Source organism: Salminus brasiliensis, chromosome 22, assembly GCF_030463535.1.
Source record: "Salminus brasiliensis chromosome 22, fSalBra1.hap2, whole genome shotgun sequence".
NCBI lineage: Eukaryota > Metazoa > Chordata > Actinopteri > Characiformes > Bryconidae > Salminus > Salminus brasiliensis.
Window position 1 is genome coordinate 29,808,002 of NC_132899.1, and position 16,501 is coordinate 29,824,502.

A 16,501-nucleotide genomic window follows, 5' to 3' on the forward strand; every position below is an offset into this window, starting at 1 on the left:
TAGAAGCGATTGAACTAAACAGGTCAATGTTCTCCATTGCAAAAGTAAAGATAGGTCCAGTTGGGATTTGTTGCAAGTTTGTGGTATTATTTGTGGCAACTGTGCTCCACAAGCATCGTCCAACCAGCTGAACAACCTGAAGCAAACATGAGCAGGAATGGGGAAAAACCTTAATTGGCAAATCAGGCCAGAGGCATGTCACCAATTCTCATCAGGAACTGCAAGCTGCATCAACTTTCAAAGCTTTATATATTCTCCGACTATTCAAACTTTGTACGAACACTCAGCAACCATAGAATACTCAATAAGCAAATGTAACAAAGTCCACAAGGCAGAGGAAGTCATTTTTAGCTCGCAGTTTCTACAGTGTGGACTATTACTAAGAAATGACAGTCAAAGCAAACTGTGGAGGTCAAGATCCGGATCATCAAGGAAACTCTTGGAGAAAACTACTCATTACATCAAGTCACAACTCAGAATGACTGTCCCGAACAGTTTTGCCAACTCCTCAGTAAGGAAAGTAGCTATAGGCTGTCCAAAAAGTCGCTAGAAGTTGCTACATGACGTCATCTTTTAATTTGCATAATTATCTAAATATGTTAGAAGTACAAATTAACTCTGAATAAATTAACTTCATATTTTGCCTTTGAAATAGGCCGTCAATTCTCAAAAGAACTTCATGACTTTAATGCTTTGTCTAGACCCACATTACATAAATCATTTTTACGTAAATCTTTGAATTTACATAAATCAATTTTGTCCTGTGTTGTTAAATGTTAGAATATCAAAAGACGTTCAACCCTCCTTCTTTATTCGAGCTTGAGACTGGCAAAGTGACCTGAAAAGAGACTTTGGCAGAGCTACTTGTTTTATATATATTGTTTTCTAGGAAGTCGGAAACAGGTCAACAATCACTCTGAAGGAGCTACAGAGTTCAATGTCTGAAACAGGAGTGAAGGTACACCAGTTAGCGATATTAAGAGTTCTGCATACAACTGGCCAATATGGGAGGATGGCTAGAAAGAAATCTAGAGATGGTCAGATAAGACAAAAATGGAGCTTCATGGCCAAAAGAATTTTAAATACTATGTGTGGGTGGCGTTAACATAACAATATGCATATATATATATATATATATATATATATATATATATATATATACACACACACACACACAATTATTTATTTATTTATTTATTAAGTTAGTTAAGTATAGTGATTCATTTTCGTGTCTCTCGAAGACTGCATTTATATTGACATCCATTGACTTTGGGCATGCACAGTTCATTTACAGTGTGGATGTGGGTCTGCTCGGACTGTGAGACTGACCACTGTCAGTGTTGTGGGACAGGGCTCACGGCAGCACCCGTTGCTGAGGACCATAACTGAAGAACATGTGTGTTCACCTCAGAGTCTCCAAAAGTCTCCAATAACACTAGAAAAAGTCGCTAAACATTCGCTAAATATGGCGTCAAAGTCTGCAAGTTGGCAACATTGGTCAGGAACTAACAGGACGTTTTAGGTGAGTCTAAAGTGGCGGTGCTTCGTTACAATGCTTGCACAAACTTAATGTTCATGGAGTTCTGAGAAGAAAACCTTACCCTTGACCTTACGACCTTACGTGTCACAAACCCCAAATATTTGACGTATGCTTCCGAATATCTAGAGAAGTCTAGAAGAACTCCTTGGATACAATCAGCATTCCATGAGAAGACCACCTTGCCAACTGTGAAGCATGGAGGTGGACCCATCGAGCTTTGGGGCCGTGTTGCCAACAGCATAGCCCTGGACATGCTTCAGATCCAGACCAGAAAGATCCATTCCTCAGCCGAATTCAGAGGACGCTACAAAGCGGGCCAGCCTTCAGTCACGTCAGAGCTGTGAAATGTGTCCTCCCACAGCTGTGTGTCCTAGGCCCTGAGACACGGCTGGAGACTTTCTCTGTATCTGATAGGGTGCGTTTTATCTTCCTCTTAAAAAGTTTTCTTTTAATAACTCTCTCTCTCTCTTCCTCCTCGCTGTCCTTCATCCTTCCTCTGATTCTGATGAAACAATAATACAGCCTCATTGCCTTCTCTATATCTGCTAGATCTGTGCGCGCGTGAGTAATGGCTTTCTGGGCGTTTTCTTCGTGGCTGAGTAAGTGAGCGCTGCACTGTATTGTCTAATGTGAACAGATGAAGAATGTGCCTATGCAGAGTTCGGCTTGGGGAAAGTAGGGGAGACGGAATGAAATGCAAGGCCGATCAATAACACTATCAGAGAGAGAAATGACATGATCAGCCAGTGTGGAGGAGAACAGATAACGGGGTCCTACGCTTCATATAAGCGGTAGGAATATATGACATGCGCTAATGGAGAAGGACATGTCTGATTATAAACAGGGTTGGATGAGTTACTTTCAGTGAGCAATCTGTTACGTACTGCACCTCACTTTCATCTATGTTAACTCCAAGTAACTAGTTGTGTTATAATACAACTTATATAATACTAAATTGCATAATTACATTCATTTTTCTATGATGAAAACAAAGCCGTTTGGTGGCTCATTGTGGAGAAGCTTATCCTAGCTCGGATGTTGAATTGTTTACAACACAAATAGAGCCATTTTACTTACCATCCAATTCAGTGTCAGGGTTTTTATGTGTACTACTGATGATGGGAAGGTACTTATACCAGGCTGCTATTAGCTGCATTGAATGACAGTCAATGGCATTTCAACAATGGGGTTTTTCGCACCAACATATCTGCTCTTTACTATGAAAGAAAAGGTTGTGTGGCCTAAAGTGACCTCTGCTACGTTTCATGTACCATTTCATGTGATCCTGCCTGGTAAAGGACTCAAGCCTTGCTCTCAGAGCCTTAAGATGTAGACTACATACTGTCATCCCCACTTTTTAAATATATTCAAACTTCTAGACAACATTTGATCAATAACAATTGATCAAAAACAATATTTTTGGGGGTAATATAGCTTAATATAACCTTGTGAGGAAAAAGTTAAGACACCCTCTGCCCTAATAGCTGATATTTCCCCCCTTGGCTTTTCCCACTCCTCCATGCAGTACTCTTTCAGCTGTGTGACGTTTCAGCTTTAGCTTTTAGACAGATGGCCTCACATTTTTCCTAGTGAATTCCTGGTGGATTCTATGTCGGAGAGCTCTCTAGGCCCTACTGCAAACCATGCTATCTCCACCTCCATGCTTCACCGCCGATATGGGTTCTTGTTTGGTTTAAACAAGTCCAATTAATCTGTCCAAAGCCCATTGTTCCAGATGTCCTGGTCTTGGTTTAGGTGTTCTATGCTCACCTCCCATGAAAACCAAGCGTCTTTAGCTGTGGCAAGAGCTACCTATAGATCCCGGGATGACATTTTAGGATTGTTGGAGACTTCTGTATGTATCTTATGGTCTGCTGTTGGACTGAACTTGTCAGAATGGCCTGACCTGGCCATGCTGGTGGACTTGTAGATGATTTTGCGGCGAGTAGAACAGCAGATTTCATGGTAATAACACTCACTTTACCAAGCAAGAGCAAATTAAACAAAGTTCCTGAGGTTTAACCCCCCTCTAATGATGTTCTGATCATCTGGAGCTAATGTGGTGCACCTGATTTGAGTATTATTATTCATTGCATTTTACAAATGATTGTATGTGTTTAGTTATATTACCTCCAGTATTGTTTGAGTGAAGATCAAATGTTCAGAAGATACAATAAAAAAAAAATGAAAACGGTTAGGGGGTCTAAAAACTTTTTCACATAACTGCTCTCTGAAGCACTGGGGGTGCACATGGGGCAGCCACATGATGGGCAGACAGTGGGACTGCATACTAAGCAGTCAGTAAGGGACTATTGTGTACCAAGAGTCTTAAGGGAGCAGCACAAGCTCAACATCGCTGTCTATTTTTATAGTGCAGTTAGACCGCGATTCCCAAGCTACCCCGTGTTACCCTGCTACCACGCTCGTCCCGAATGGAGGTACTCAAAAAACACAGAACCATGAGGGAGACAGCAGGTCAGACGTAAATAAAGGAAGGGTATACGTGACAACATGTAGCGCTTCACCATTAACATGTTCAAATATGCCTTGGGCCCAAAGCTTATTGCAAAACCATAATAACAACAATGTCACAGGCACCAAGCCATGTAATCTCTTTTGGAGGTCATTAAACTCAGACGTCTGTTTCCATTGACTGTCCACATATTAATATTAATATTAATCATTAAATCAGTGGATCGTCCTCTTCAAACAAAGGGTCTGCATGGCTTGGGGTCAGCACAGGCCGTGTTCCAGCTAACTGAGGCTCAAATCACACAGGTTTAGAGGATAAGACCTCATATCTGAGAGCACAGATATGTTGAGCGATTGGTCTTGGAAGTGTTTTTTCACTGTTTTGAAGCACATCGAGGATTATCCTTGCTCTGTCTGAGATACCGCCATATACAGTATTACCAATATACCGCCCAAGCCTATTTGGTGCATCTAGCCGGGATCCCGATTAATATGAATAATAATATGAAAAATAATAAGCAATCATTACAGATTTTCAGCTCTATCACTGGAGTTCCAGTGCCTTCATTATCTCTGTTGTTGCAAAAAAGCTTCTTTTCTAATGCTATTACATTCTCCGAGGCCCGCACATACTTTACATATATGGCAAAAGACACTTGACCTTTAGGGTCAATTATCCTGTAGAAAAATTGGAAGTACTTTGTCCAAGTATGTCTAAGTATCCATATGAAAAGAAACAGAGGTATTGGAGGTAATGTGGAGTTCGTATTAGATGTTTAATCAGCCAACATATCCACCTTATTCTGCCACGCCCACTTTTAAGCATTTCCGATTCTTTTGTTTCTAATGGTTTACCGACGTATCGTAACACACCTCTGAGTTTTGTTAGGTGAATACTGTGGTGTCTCTGGGGGTGGCTAGAGTATTCCTGTGTGGTTATTATGGTGTTCCGGGTGGCTGCTATGGTATGTGTGGTGTTTGCTAGTGTATATGTTTCTTGCGTAAACAGTTTTAGTCAGTTTTAGGAATTTCCTTGATGTTTAGCATTAGCAACAATAGCATTGAAATGTGCAACAACTAATAAACACTATTACAGTAATTAAAAAAGACAGTCAGTAATTAACATATGCAAATCCATGGCTGCTTTAGGCCTTCAAAAATGGACAAAAGCCCGGTCTTAAAGGCGGCCGTTAGCAATGTTTTTTTTTTGTTGCTATGTGACACTCATAATGTGCTGAGCTTGAATGAAGGAAGAGCTTTTAATGAACGTTCAAACTGAACACAAGGAAGACATGAAGTGGTCTTAAAGAATACTTGACCGTTCAGGACAAGCTGAGTGTCTCCTTGTATTGAGTAAGTGTAAGATTAAACCACCACAAAAGCCTCTCGCGATCTCCGCTGTACTCTTAAGAGTTGATCGAATAAAAAGAGATTTAATAGACTGCGATTTTTCTAAAAGAAAAGGGAAGGTGATGGCTCGGTGGCATACATTAAGGAAGGAAATGGCTAGCACAAAGGCCCTCTTATCTTTCTGTAGCTGTCCTCCTCTCTCGCAAGTGCTGTTGATGTTCGGGGATAAGCGTCTGAAAGCAAGCTGAGAGCAGATGCACTGTTCTCGAGGGAGACGAAGCCAACAAAATGGAGAAAAAAAAGCTGGAGAAACTGAAACAGCCAAAATCATTTTTGCCTAAAGATTCACTGGAGGCCCCCCACTTCCACCCCCCCCCTATTCAATTTCAACGCTAGCCAGAAGTTGGCAGGAAGATCTCTAAATTACGCAAGTCTGCTCGTACTGCAAGTAACCCTCAACCCTGGTCCTGGAGGCCCACTGCCCTGCACATTTAGCGCTTTTCCTGCTTCAACACACCCACTTTAGTTCAATAATGGCCTGTTAATGAGGATCAGGTGTGCTGGGAGCAGGGCAGTGGGCCTCTAGCACCAGGGTTGAGAAATACTGTTCTACATGACTGGTATTAACACACACACGTACATGCATACATACAGTCAGGTCCTTAAGTACAATCAGGTACTACCCCTAAACCCACTAGTTCATAGCTCCTCCTAGCACTAGCAACGCTCCAGACACTTAGGGGGGGTAAGGACTTAAGACATGTCTCCTCCGATACAAGCCACTGCCGCTTTTCGAGCCGATACACTTGCCGTAAAGCGTCGGGTCCCCAGCCAAGCTCACGATTGCTTGGAAAAGTGGTGGTTCAGGTTGCCATCAGCAGTCGAGGTAGATGGCGCTCATTCCCCTCATCACTCTTGGTGGGTAGCTGGTACGGTGGAGCGTGTACTGGCTGCCTGGCGATGCCGCATTGCCGGCAACTTTGGCTGGCGCCTGGCTTTGCATCAGGAGACATGTCCTAGGAGAAGCTATGAACAGGTGGGTTACTTGGCAGTACCGAATTGCAGTTGATATTTTTCCAGAACTGCTGATCCTCTGAGTGGCAGTTCAACAGATGATGAGAGAGGTCAATGGAGCATGGGCAGACTGGTTGGAGCTGACAGAAAGGCTACAGTAACTCAGATAACCACGCTGTACATCTGTGGTGAGCTGAAAAGCCAGTCAAAGCGTGTTGAACCCTGAGTCGAATAGGCTACAACAGCAGAAAGCCACATCAGGTTCTACGTCTGTCAGCCAAGAACAGAAAGCTGAGGCTGCAGCGTTGAAAACTGGGAGAGCAAAGGCCGAATAGGTGAATCTTGATTCCGGATGAGGCACACAGATGGTGAGGTCAGAATTTGGTGCATATAGCCATGGATGCTACCACCAATCCACCGGATCCAACTGAATCCAACTGAATCCAGTAACCATCAGATATTTGAAAGTGCTCCTGATCTCCAGAAATATCCCAAACCCTGCTAATTAGTGAACTCCCCTACATTAAAATAGACCCATCGCTCACATTTTGTGAACACACAGGTTGATTAAGCTCCACAGTAAGGAAGTCAGTACAATTTGCAAGAATAAAACTCATAAAAATGAAGGAAAGGGATGAAATAGCAATTAATACACCATCACATTCACAATGTACAGGATTCAGCTATTTACGAAATCCAGCCCATATAAGTAAGTTTCACGTTTTGACTTAAATGTCAGTAATGATGGAGCATGTCGGATCTCAATAAAGACCCCTTGGAAGGTTGCACTGAGAGAGCACTGAGAAACCCTCCAAAGAAGCTGGTCAGCAGATCTCAAGGCTCTTGTCGGTGACATGAATCGGGGCCACAAGCAGGTGCAAGCCCATTTAGTGCTCAGAATCCGACGTAAGGATGCTAATATTGATATAATGTGCTGCTGTGAAGACTGGCTGGCTCCAAACAAGCAAAGAGTTGTGTTGAGAGAAATACATGAATCACCTTTTCCAGGTCGTTGGTTGACATGAATGGTTGAGTTGCTGTAGATCAAACTACAGGTACTCATCAAAAATCACTTCTACATTTTTTATTTGTGGCTTGAAATGGGATGCAAGGTGGCTCACGTGTTTAAGGTAACTACTAGTCAGATCAGAGGAGCAAAATAAAATAATAAATAAATGAAATACATTTTGCTCTTGATCATTTGTAGGATGTTACCGGTCAACCCAATACGTCAAAGGCTAATGATCAGCCTGGCAGTGAAATACGCAATTGTGTTTGTGAATAATATCACCTGGCTAAAGCATATATACAGAAAACAAAACTGGGCCTAAAACAGACCCTTGAGGAACTCCACAGATGACTGGGGAAATAGGGGAGTACAATGTTTACAGGAGAGCAGAAGCCAATCAAGTGCAGAACCACCCAATTCCAAGACAGCATTCCAACCATTTGATGAGCAGATTATATGATCGAGATTATTGTATTAAGAGCAGCCCTAAGATCTAATAAAAGCAAGATGAACCTTGGTGCACGATGTATAAACAGACCAAGAACCTCAGAGCAGGTCAATTTTTTTTAGTCTGTCACTTGGTGTGCACCAGGGTTCACATGGCAACCGTGAAACTGCAGTAATCACACCAGTAATCAGACCAGGGAAGTCTGAACACTTCCTTAAGGTCAGGTGATGGGGGGGCCCCCAGCTTTGGATGGAGAAGAAGTGGAACCAGATTTTTAGGGGGGGGGGGGGGGGTAAAGCTTCATCCAGGGCCTTTTATTATGCAACCTCACTCATTCTATTGTGCTGGAATGCAATCAAATAGAATGGATAGCAGGAGCTTCGGTCACAAAGACTGCTTAACTGCTTAGTGTTCCAGTAGGAACAGTAACTATCTGCATTCAGGTCCCATAGGAAGGGGTGTTATGATAGGGTTGCAGTGCATAAACCTCTCATTACCAAGATGAATGCACACTTGAGGGTTTAGGGTTGTAAGAACAAGGGTTCTACAGGTGTGTGTGTGTGTGGGGGGGGGGCATTATTCACCATATTCTCCTGAAGTGCATATGTGGTATGTACCAAGATAATGGTACAGGCCTAATTGCTTGACCACTACAGGATCTTGTCCACATTCAGGGTTGGACTAGTGAACTCTTTAAAATCTCTTAAATGAAAAATTTAATCAATGTTAACCCACCCACCTGACAAATACAAATGTAAATCTGCATTACTTAGCATTAGCTTGCTTATTTAGCTAGCATGGTCATTTTCTGACCACCCCAGAACATGCTCAAGTCTGGCTGACCCACTTATACACGTTTAGACTCCGTTTATGACTCAGATCGATGCGGCTGGTGTTGAAAGAACAGAAAGCTGACGTCAAACATACGGGTCCCTGGCCTTGCCCAACATCGCTCCCCATGGCGTTTGCATGCCAGTCTCTGGCCTTGCCCAATATTGCTAGGTTTCTGACCTCATACAACATCCTACAACAACCAGCTGCTGTTATCTAGCTAATATTATCTTGCTAATGTTACCTAGCATTGAGATCATGGTGGCTATAATACCTTTTGAAAATATATTATTATGTATATTATGATCAAAAACCATAATATAATATTAGATTGAGCAACAGCATGGAAAGTAATCAACTTCAGCTTTCATCGGTCTTGCCAGGAACCCTGCTCAGTGTCCCAGACTATCATGCTCCACCATTATGCTTCACTGTAGGGATAGACTGCTCTCCAAATGATTAGCAGCGTTAAATATAATATCTTATACATATATATCAATACAAAGGCCATGAAAGGTTTTTCAGACCAGAGAACCTTCTCCACATGCCTACTGAGTCCCCAATATGCCCTCTGGCAAGATTCACGCAGGATTTCAGCTGGCCTTTTTCAACAATGGCTTTGTTGTGGAGTGTTCTTTCAGTGTTAGCATTGGTGTTTTGGTTGGTTGCTTCCTTGGCTAACGCCCTCACTGGCTTTTTGTGGACTACCTCCTTTAGGCAGTGCTAAATATAAATAATAATTATGAATAATAATCTTAATTGTGGTTTATTGGTAAGATGTGGGATTTCATTCAAAATGTAACTCTTTCTTGGTCTTCAAAAAGCTGTTTGTTTAGGCATGTTCTCTAATGTTAAGACCACCAGCCCAAATCCGATATTTGGCATATCTAGATTGTTTCCAAATTAATTTTTTAATAGTCTGGAAACCTGAAAACCACATGAAATCCATAATTTCCAAAATCCAATCCAGGGGAAGTTCGTTCCAACACTTCGGTGCCAGGACAGAAAAGGCCTGGATGCTTGTCTTCCATGAATCTTAAACGATGGCGGGTCAACCTGAGCCGTACTTGAAGCTTGAAGAGGTGACTGAAAAGAGTCAACTCACCAGATCTGACTTGAGAAAGGAATCCGGTTCACCTGCAGTCTGATGCAGCCCATGAAACGCTGGAGGCTTCCTGAAACAAGTGCATTCTTAATGAGATCACATGACACTTTAAGTGCATACAGGTGGACTCCATTCGACTACTGTAGTCCCTGGTGGTCCCAGTTTTTAGCCAGTACTTTTTTGCAAACCAATATGCTTTTAAAACACTAGTAGTTTGGTGAAATCAGTCTGTTAAGGCCAATTTCAACCGTATTGGACATTATTTGGGACTGATGTTTGCCCATTCGGCCATGCGTCAGTTCGTTAATTTATCCAACAATGCTCACTGGGATATCCAACTATCCTTATCCAGAAAAGGTGGCCCTTTTCAATGCTTCACAGGCCGAGTGTAAGCCACAGTGTTCTAGTCAGGGCATTATTTTTCATTTGTGACTGAATATTTCCTTACACAACCCGAATACCACTTTATATGTATCTATTCTGAGGGTCAGTCTCTCAAAATAAAATGTGACACAGCACACGATATCAAAGTATCATTTGTAACCCAGCTGGATCTGGGGGTTGAAACCAAATGAAGACTTTCCCACTTTCCACTTCTGAAACCAAGTGCACTCCCCCAACGAAGGCTTGCCCACAGGCTTCAACCGATAAATTGGCAGGACAGGATTATTAACATGAAGGCAGCAGTAGTCTCCTTCACTTTCTCCGTCTTAATTGGCTTCTAGCCCAGCATGACAGGGTCTTGACGCTAGGCAGCCATATTTACCCGCTCTTTCCCATCACCCATTACCATAGACTTATCATGATGGTCACATCTCCCTCGTAATCCATGCTAAAATCCCTCTGTGCTGGTCATTAGAAATGTTGAGTCCATTGCAAGACGCTAAACAACCAGCATGAAGCTACTCACTCGGTGGGGGGTCGTTCCTGCCTTTTCAGACATCCTTCCCCTTCCCTTATGGCAGAACTAGGTGCACATAGGTGCAGTATCAATAACTTGAGCTAGCCAAATCTAATTTAACCCCATTTCCGACCCAATTTGGGAGGCCAATTACCCAATCCCAGTACACGTGAACTCCACCTATCATTAGCCTATCAATGACCCCAGCACTGGAAGGGTCAAGAATAGCGCTCATCTGCTCCGCCAGCCTCCACCTCTTCTCCAACTGCGGCTGATGCAGCATCGCTCGGTAGCCAGCGGTCTCTACAACAGCTAACAGACAGCTGTGGAGTGAAGTGAGGAGGAAGTGCCATCAACCCACCAATGAGGGAGCAAGGCCAATTGTGCCCTCTCTGACTCTGGCTGCTGATGGCAACTGTTGCGATTTGTTTGGAGGCTTTCATTTTATTTATTGTTTACCCGTATGCAACCCCCCCCCCCAGCAGCCCACCAGTGAGGGCGGACTAGCACATGCCCCCTCCAACGCATGTGCAGTCGAACTGCCACTGAAGCAACTCCAACGGAGAGTGCAGACGCCAGCAATGCAGTGAAGCAATGTGGGGGAGAGCACCATTGTGTATTCTCAGCAGGGCCGGCCCCAGCCTTTATGGGGCCCTAAGCAGATTTTCATTTGGGGACCCCTCCCCATACCACCACCTCAGCACTCTAGATGCCTCATTATTCCAAAATGCTGAAGCGCCCGGACTTAGTATTGGTGGACCAACTATGAAAATAATTTAATATAAAATGTAGAATATAGATTTTTTATAATGATATATTGGTGCTCTTGGTGGCCCCCTGGTGGGGTTGGGGCCCTAAGTGGCCGTGTAATTTAAGTACGCCTTGGGCTGGCTCTGTTTCTCTTAGCAGCATGACCGGGATTTGAACCAGCGATCCTCTGATCATTGTCACAGCACCTTGGTCTGCTGGACCACCCGTGGACCCCCTGTTTGGAAGCTTTTTTTGTTTTTTTGCACTACATTTTCACTTAATTGGTACACTTAATTGGTACAGAATTCCAGAGACTGCCATCTCTTACTGGAGTGACTACTGTGCACTGTTTCATTGTTTTAATGCCTTCACTCCTTAACACAGCAAGGTTTAGTAAATTCAATACAAGCAATCTGATCACAGGTTTAAAGGTCGTGTGGGGTGCACAGAACACTAGAAACATTCAGATAAAGGTCAATAGTCATTTTAATTCCATTTGCAGTTAGTAAGTTAGTGAATCCATAACAATATCATCTAAGTATGTTTAATATACCACCACATTACTAGTGAAACGTGAAATACTGCAGGAATAGATTATAAAATCCTGCCTCTATTACTGCGGTTTACACATAGGGCCTCTCTAATGTTCTAATAACCCACTACCTCACAAGCTCTTCACATCAGGGGTCATCAATTACGCACTTCCCCTCATCAGTGTTACACATTAGGTGTCATCTGGCATCCCAGACCCACTCACCTTCAAGCTCACTTCAGGGAACGCTCACCTAACCAACTTCAGAACTCTAGAACCACACTGGCCTCTCTGGTGATGGTGGAAGGTCGTACCTAGCCCCAATAGCACCGTTAATGCATACTCAGTGCCACCAGTTCCAGCACATGCCAAAAACAACCTACACCACCCATCACCTTCCCCACTCAACCTCAGCCCTTCCTATCCACAACCACGGACTAATTCTTCAGCTACTTCAGCTGGTTTTCTCATGGCTGCCCTCAGCACATGGCCTCTGAATCCGAATTCAACCAGCAAAGACGCGACAGACTTCACTCCCAGACCCCTTACACCTATCTCTGCTGGTCTAACAGATGCCTGCCACCCACGCTCTCCCTCATCTCAGCCTCCAGATCCTCATATCCCAACCACTTTCTTTCGTTTCGGACCCTGGACTCGACTCGAGACTTGGAACTTGACATTGAACTTGAGACTTGAGACTCTAGTGACCTGTCTGAAAGGATGTAGAGCTGGCCAAGAAGCATTTACGGAAAATAGGACATTTTCAGTAAAAGAACATTTGATTAAATCAAACGCCGGAAGCTGCTGGTGTTCTGGGGTCCAGACCTCTGCATTATTAAATGCATTTGGGTTTACTTGAATGGCAAAAAGCAGAAAATGCTTCAATTTCTAAAATCTAAACCTAACCCAAGATGTGGAGAAAGCTTTCGCTGCTAATACCCTCACCCATTTGTAGCTCCCTCCAGCACTATCAACGCTCCCAACACCGGGAGGGTAAGGGCTTAACACATGTCTCCTCCGATACATGCAAAGCCAGCCGCCAATGTGGAATCGCCGGGCAGCCGACACACTCGCTATTGTGCTCTCTCTGACTCCGGCTGCTGATGGCAAAGCGGCATGGCTCGGGATTTCGAACACGCGAACCCCTGCTCGCAGTAGGCCGCTGAGCCACTCGTAAACTCTAGAGGATTCATGTAGGTACATGTAACTACATTTTAGCCAAAAGTTTGTGGACACAGCACTGTTATGCTGCCAGATGCTAAGGATGAATGAACCTTTGGACACACTTTCTTGTGTCTTTTGGGCAAAATATTTGGCGCCCCAACTCTACTACTACTACTACTACTTTGGGTGTAAAGGGAAAATGACTGTAGATGAGATTTTTCACCAATCCACTCCTTTCCGAATGTGTTCAGCCTGCAATGCGCTAATGTTCGCTAATGTTCTCGTCCTGCAGCTGCGTGTTCTGCTAGCACACCATCATCAAAGAGGATGTCAACAAGCCAGGTTTGCCCTCCATACTTCCCAACACACACACACACACACACACTCAGGCCTACTTTCTAACTTCCTTAATTAGCTCTGCTAGCATGCTAGCTTGTGTTACTTTGGTTTGTTTGGCTAGCACAAGAACTATCCTCTCCAGGTACAGCACAACTTGAAGCTTATCTCTGCAGGGGGCACACGGGAGTGTATGCAAATCATTTCAGCACCTTCAGCACTCCGTAAATGTGTTTGCTAATGAGCCAGGGAAGCATGTTGTGATGAAAGTGGAAGGGTACGTTCTTATTACTGCGCCTTCTGCGCAGAAGTTGGGCGATTTCTCTACGGGTGGGCGGGCTGTGGTAAACATTCCGTCGGTGGGAGCCGCGGCAGAACAAGCCGAACATCTCAGCCTCATTGCGTTTCCCCTCGCACGCCTCTTGGGGAGCGCTCGAGACGGAAGTGTGGCCGGCGCTAGGTTATGACTGAGGGATGAAAACGACCTCTTTCCTGACCTGTAGTACCGCTTCAATCCACCAGGAGTGCTGTGTGATGATTTTAATGAAAAACGGAAGCCGTTCTTTCTGTCTCGTTTAGTTTTACTGACCTGGACAAGCTCTTGTCCAGGTCAGTGTGTGTGTAGCTCTTTTTCTCCCACTCAGCTGGTCAGAGAGAATATTCGGAAAGTCACGCGTAAAGGGAATATTCAGCACACTCAGCAGTCCGGGGTAATATGCATCACAGGGCGGCGTAACCTTTCATGTGGGTCATGGCAGGATTAAAATTTCAGCAGCAAATGTACAGTCAGGAGCTGGCGATTCTGTTTTGTTGGCTGGATTATTTACGTGTAATATCGAACACTGAATAATAATAATAATAATAATAATAATAATAATAATACTGAACGATATTAATTAAGTGTCACATTCCCAGTGTCAGTGAGGTGGCTTTAGGCCTGCTGTTGCTGTAAATCTCTCAGGTGAAGAAATAGCCCCGGGCTATTAGTGAGAGGGTTGTGGGTTCCATACCTGGGATCGGCAATACCTGGGATCCTTGAGCAAGGCCCTTAACTCTCTGCCCATCGCTCGGGGCATATGTGTGCGTACTGCCCATTGTGTGTGTGTGTGTTTGCTGAATGGGTTAAAGGTGGAGGTCAAATTCCATTGGTGAACATGGTATTTGGCTCATTGCATTAAATGAAAGAGGCATTCTGGAGAATTCTGGAGAATTGAGAGGTAAACAAAGTCAATCGCAGTGTCATATTGGTCAGATTTGTCATATTTGGAGAAGATCGCTGAGCGTAGAGACTGTCTTTACTGTCTTAATCGCAGTGCGCCTACATGTGTCTTCACGAGTTGTACAGATAATGTCAAACGAGATAATAATAAAGGACTATTTGTCCTTAACAGATCCTGCATGTAAAGCCACAATTGAAGACTAGAAGACATTTTGGGCCCCATGACAAAAAATGACACCAGGCCCCACAACTCTTTTTTTGGGATAATTATCCCAAAATACTAGAATCGTTCAAACTCCACCCCCAATACGGCACCCCAAGTCCTGGTCTTTGTCCAGCTGTCCCCTTCAAACTTTAGGTACCATAATGTTTATCCTTGCACTCCCATGCCAATCAGACCTGTATAGTCTGTCTGATGGTAGATGCTGTTCTTTGGACACCAGCTGTGCTAAGAGCTTCCTGTAGAGCTTCCTTAGAGACTTCTTTACTCGTCTCGAGGTCTGCTGTTGGGCCGAACTCGCTAGGGCGGCCTGACCTGGCCACGTTGGCAGTTGTTCCACTTGCAAAGGATTGAGCGGGCAGCGGGAACGGCTGTTTACTAAAGGTTCTGAGATCTTCTGAAATCCCTTCCCAGACTCACCATCTTCACCACTTCAGCAATCAAGAGCAAACCAGACTAAATGTCTGAGGTTTAACGAAGACGTTAGTCCAGAACCTTAAATGTAATTAAATGTGTCCGAATTTGATCACATGACTGTATTCGCTCTGTTTTAAGCCACAGTCAAGTCCACACTTCCTCTTGAAACCTCCACATCTATGTTAGATATAAGTTGGTGATGTAATTATGCAGAAATGGTGAATAATTGACTGAGTTTCCATAATAAAACTGCAGTTTTAGGGGGTTTAGGTTAATAATAATAATAATAATAATAATAGTAATAATAATAATAATAATAATAATAAATCTGCCTATTTCTGCTTCTACTTTTCTTCTCTCCGGGCTGCTGTCAGACGTGATGATCTCTAGCTGAGTGTGATTACATTTGCAGTAGAGTAATATTGCATTTCTATTATAATATGAGCACGCAGTCACAAGCAGTAAGGTATTATTTTTTATTTCATATTATTTTATTTGTTTATTAAATTACCCCCCCAAAAAAAAACCTCTCTCTCTCTTTCTCCCTCCCTCTCTTTACCTATGTCTCTCTGTCTGCATCTCAGCCACAGCAGCCAATCAGAGGCTGCCTCTCCTTCGCCTCTCCTTAATGCCGTATTCATGCCTCTATCGCCGCGATTCCCTTGTAGTCCGTCCTCGCACGCACTCCGTCCAATCCTCGCCGAGAACGCCGAGATCCCACCGGCCAATCGTAGAACGGGGGCAGCGCGCTATTTGCATATTTTCGTTTGCAGCGGTGCCATCCAATCATAGTGCAGAACGCTGGATCCAGGTAGCCAATCCCAGTGCAGTGAGGCGGGACATGTCAGAATACGTGCGGAGGGAGGGGAGTGTGTCCAAACCGCTCGAGCCTCGCGCGCTGACACATCCAGCGTGAGGAGTGATGCGCGAGACGGACCCGGAGTCGTAACGGTCGGACGGACGGACGGACCACCGATACAGCGAGGGAGACACGCAGGGAGAGGGCTCCGGAGAGGGCTCCTCACACGGCTCCGAGCGCTTTCACGGCTTTAGGGTATGTGAGGAAACTTTTCTCGGGTGTTTATTTAGTTTAAATTCCAGTTTTGACGCATTAGGGGGGGAAGGAAATGCGCGAGGCGAGGGTCTGTCGAGTTAGGGGGAGCGGTGGAAATACACAGCATTTCTCATTGAAT

At 44.1% G+C, this 16,501-nt stretch overlaps 1 protein-coding gene across 3 annotated transcripts in view; it reads left to right on the forward strand.

Annotated features, from left to right (window-relative positions):
• Positions 1–16,216: 16,216 nt before the first annotated feature.
• The window catches only part of LOC140544110 (cadherin-10-like), a 103,642-nt gene continuing 103,357 nt past the window's right edge, over positions 16,217–16,501 (forward strand). For all 3 annotated transcript variants that reach the window (XM_072667487.1, XM_072667486.1, XM_072667488.1), the window contains exon 1: positions 16,217–16,362. The gene's annotated coding sequence lies outside the window, so the exon portion shown is untranslated. The remainder of the gene's footprint in view (positions 16,363–16,501) is intronic.